Here is a 4189-nt window from a genome sequence, read left to right on the forward strand (position 1 = left end):
TTCTGTGTCTTCTTCCTTTTGTTTGCTGCTTGGAGATGGGGCCGGATGAGATCGGGGTGATGCTACGTGTATTCTGTACTCTCTGGCCCAAACCAAAACGCCAGCAGTAATCGGCCCTCAGACCTGGCTGTGCTTTGTAGCCGCTCTCCAAAGTCACTGTCAGCTTGGGGTTTGCAGTGACAGGGAAAGGACAAGCTTGGGTTTCTCCTGGCACATTTTGCTTGCAAATGTAACTTTCCCTCTTGATTCTCCTCAAAGCTGCTCTTCTCAAGACTTGCACTGATGCGTTTTTCTCCTGCCGCTCAGGTGAGTTTAGATAACTTCCTTTATTCTTTCTTCCATGGGTTCCATCTGAAGCAGTGCTTTCAAATCTGCACGCCGCTCGCCGTGCTGTGCCTTTGAGCGTGTTGCTTCTCACCTTGAAGCCCAGGAGGAAGACCTGGAGTGAGCCCATGCGTGAGGAGGCATCTGCTGCTTCTGTGTGTGTCCTTCCTTTCGCAAAGCCACGATAAACACTGAGGAGACAAAGCCTGCTCTTGCTAGTAATGATGGAGCATGCCATGATGAGACTCTCCTTGTTCTCCTGTGTGACTCTTTTATAGCAAGGCCTCAGCTGTGAAGCTGCAGACATCTCCTCCCCTGATCTAGCTCCGGAGGGCAATGCTGTCCTGCCGGTGCCGTTTGCACACCTCCATTGGCTTCGGGCAAAATCAGCTGTGTTAGCTCAGTTGAATGTTCCTAAACCGTTCGCTTGGCTGCTGGTGATGTTTCCTGTCTTCTGCCTGGAGCAAACTGAAGATCTGAGAGAAGCTGCTCATGGATTCAGTAAGTAGCAGCAACTTCCAGCTGCGGTGGTGATGCCAACAACCCCTCTGTCCCCCACGCCCTGGATAAATGCGGTCATCCAGACCCACTGATGTTTCAGGAGGTCCAGCTGCCCCTCTGCTCCTGCCCTAGGAGAGCAAAGCAGAATATTCTCCAGTAAGCATGGGAAGAATGGTAAATAACGGGTCAAACCCAGCCCTGAACTAGGCAGCCGTGGTTGCATTCGGATCTGCAGTCTCACATCTGTCTGCTCTTACAAATTCCCAGGGAAGGGACTAAGAAATCTCATCTCCAATTATTTATCATGTTACAAGGGTAGATGTGGACTCGTGCCTGTGTTCCTTTCCTTCCCAGTGCGCTTTCTCCTGGTGGTGAGTAGGCTTTTGGGTTTAGCCGTGCTGCAGTGGTCTACCAAGCGATCAGGCACTGAGATCCTTTGCTATGCAGGACTCGAGTCCAAGATGAAACAACTCGGAGCAAGAGCATGATTCTGGTGTAGACAGCCCAATTTCATGGGCTGTGGCTGTGCCGAGCACACTGCCAGGAGCAGAACGGCTCTGGTGGGCTCACACCGGCCTCAGCCTTCTTGGTTTGCAGCAAACCTTTGGTGCAGCATCGCTGGTTTTTAGAGCGAGCGGGTAGAGAGCAGCTGCTGGGGCAGTGCTGGGGGAGCGGCAGGCAGAGGTGAGCACCAGCACTGCTCTCATCCTGCCCCTTTGGGAGCAGCTCGTCACGCTGCAGTATCGCTCCTGGCTGAGCCCTGCCTGCCCCCGAGCACACACCTTCTGCGTGCCACATCTAACCTGGCCCCAGACAGGTCTCAGCAAAGGTTTTGGATGCAGTTCTGCCAGGCCCTTGGCAGGGACTTCTTCAGCTAATTAATGGTGTGATGTGAGCTAATGAGGGCTTTCTGCCCAACCTGGAGTTGAGGAAATCGATGCCTGCTGTTCCAGCACCCTGTTATTTAATTTTTTTAGCAATGAGTTTTATTATTATAAAGGTTATAATAAAGGATTGGGAGTTGGCTAAGTGCAGGTAAGTCCATAAAATGGGCTTTTGACAGTATTGGAGGTTCTGGATACTATTTTGCAGGGGCAAGGAAGGCCATGGGAGAGGGAGGCTTGTGTTCGCACGGGTCCAGGTTGGAGGTTATGCCGGGGAGCAGCGAGTGATGCAGGGGCTTGGACCCTCCTTGTCCACACGGTGGGTACAGACCGTCCCCTCTGGGTGCTCAGCACCTCTCACCGAATGGGGCTGGGTGCCCCATCAGCACCCTCACCGCTGCCTTCCCAGGCGGTGCTTGCAAACCCCTTCCTGGTGCTTCACCATCTGGTTCCGCGGCGGCTCCGGATCGGGGCTGATCACTTCTGTTATCTGGGGGGGCACAGCGGAAGCCTGGGGCTGCTGATGGGGAAGGGGACGGGGCTGGGGACCGGGGGGGCCGCGCTCCGCCGCCGAGCAGCCGCTAGATGGGGGTGCGGGGCCTCCCGGCTCCTTCCCCGGCAGCGTCCCAGCCTTCCGCCCCCGGAACATCCATGTTCTTTCCTCCCTTCCCTGGGAGCATCCCAGCCTTCTCCCTCCGGCAGCATCCCTGCTCCTTCCCTGGGAGCATCCCAGCCTTCTCCCTCCGGCAGCATCCCTGCTCCTTCCCTGGGAGCATCCCAAACTTTTCTCCCCGGCGCATCCCTGCTCCTTCCCTGGCAGCATCCCAGCCTTCTCCCTCTGACAGCATCCCTGCTCCTTCCGTGGCAGCATCCCAGACTTTTCCCCTCAGCGCATCCCTGCTCCATCCCTTGTTCCCTCCCGGACCATCTCTCTGCCCATCTCTCTGCAGCACCTTTTCGTGCGTGCTCAGGGCACCTTCTCAGCACTGGTGCTCTGTAACTCAGAGCAGAACAAGATAAGCAAAAAAACCCCAACAAAACTCCAGTCTGTGTTTGCCCTCAGCCAAAGCTGCTCGGGGCGGCAGAGGGCTCTTGGCTGCTGTGTGCCACAAGCCTCCGGTGTGGGAAAGCTGCTGGGGGAGGCAGAAGGAGCTTAGCTGCAGCCGTGCCAGGCTGGGGGAGCGTGGAAGGGCCAGGCCATAGCAGAGCAGCGGTGGTTTTAGCTGTGTCTTTAAGCTGGGGGGGTTCCTGACTGTACCGCTACTCTTGCCATGTTTTCCTGAGCAAATCCTATTGCAGCTTTTGAAATTGGGCCCAAAAATTGAGTCGTGGCAGGAGGGGGGCAAAGCTCTGAGCTTCACCAGTCCCCACAACCTCTGCTGTTGGCTGAGGTCTGGAGCAGGTCTGGTTTATAGGGAAATACAACCCCTGTGCTGTGACCCCTCCCTGTGCACCATCGGGGATGAGGGGTCTCTGCTCCAGGAGCCCTGTGGGGTCCCCCAGCCCTTCAGCATCCTGTGCTTGCTCTGCATTGGCAACAAGCACGGCAAAATCACAGAGAGCATCTCTTCTCTCCTCACGCAAAAACAATTTTGGAAATGAAAGCAGGGAGGGAGGCAGAGCTGGGAGACGTTATCTCGCTGCTTTTTAACGTTTCACAGAGGAAAGAGCCTTTCATGTCTCCCAGGACGAAAGGCAATTTGCATTTCAAGAGGTCAGGATGTAGCTATTTCTTTTTACCATCTGAAATTAGTTATTAAAAGTCTATTTGGAAACAAAACAACGCACGCATGGAAAGATGGTCTCTGCAGGCTCAAATTAACTGCTCCTGTCATCCCTGATTTCCCTGGCTGCTGCTGGAGGATGCTGAATGGAGGAGGTACGGGCACCGCCGGAGATGCAAACAGTGCGAAACCACAAGCTCCTCTGTTGGGCTGGAGCTGCTCTGGCCATGGGGAACCTGCCGGGCTAAGGGGGACAGGGGTGTCCCCTGGGAATCAGGGGGCTTTGGCTCTAGAAAGGGCACTGCGGCGAGGATAATTCAATAACCACCTCCCCACAAACCTGCCTCCCTGCTCGCTGCCAGCTCCCGCGCTCGCCCGGGAGTGGGACCTCAGCCTGGCCCCCGCACTCCAGCTCTGCCTAATAAAAACCCTCTGGCAGCCCCCGAGCAGCCCCTGAGCTTGGCCCAGGCCAGGGTTTGCCGGGCTCTGCTCGCTTTGTTTTCTCAGCTGCTGCCTCTGCCCTCCCCGGAGCTCACCGCTGCCGCTTATTTATATTGGAGTTTGCATTAGCAGATGCACTCTGGGATATTCAATTACCTATAAAGAGCTGTAGCAACGCAAGCCTTTGCTGGAGGGATCAAGGGATTGCTTTTTTCCTTGGTTTTGGGTGTTGTTTGGGTTTGGTTTTTTTTTTAACTTGCTTTTAAGAGATGTGAGGATGGGTAAAGTGGTGGCGTTGGGTAAAAAAAAAGAGAA

The sequence above is a fragment of the Nyctibius grandis genome, chromosome Z (genome assembly GCF_013368605.1).
Source record: "Nyctibius grandis isolate bNycGra1 chromosome Z, bNycGra1.pri, whole genome shotgun sequence".
Classification (NCBI taxonomy): domain Eukaryota; kingdom Metazoa; phylum Chordata; class Aves; order Nyctibiiformes; family Nyctibiidae; genus Nyctibius; species Nyctibius grandis.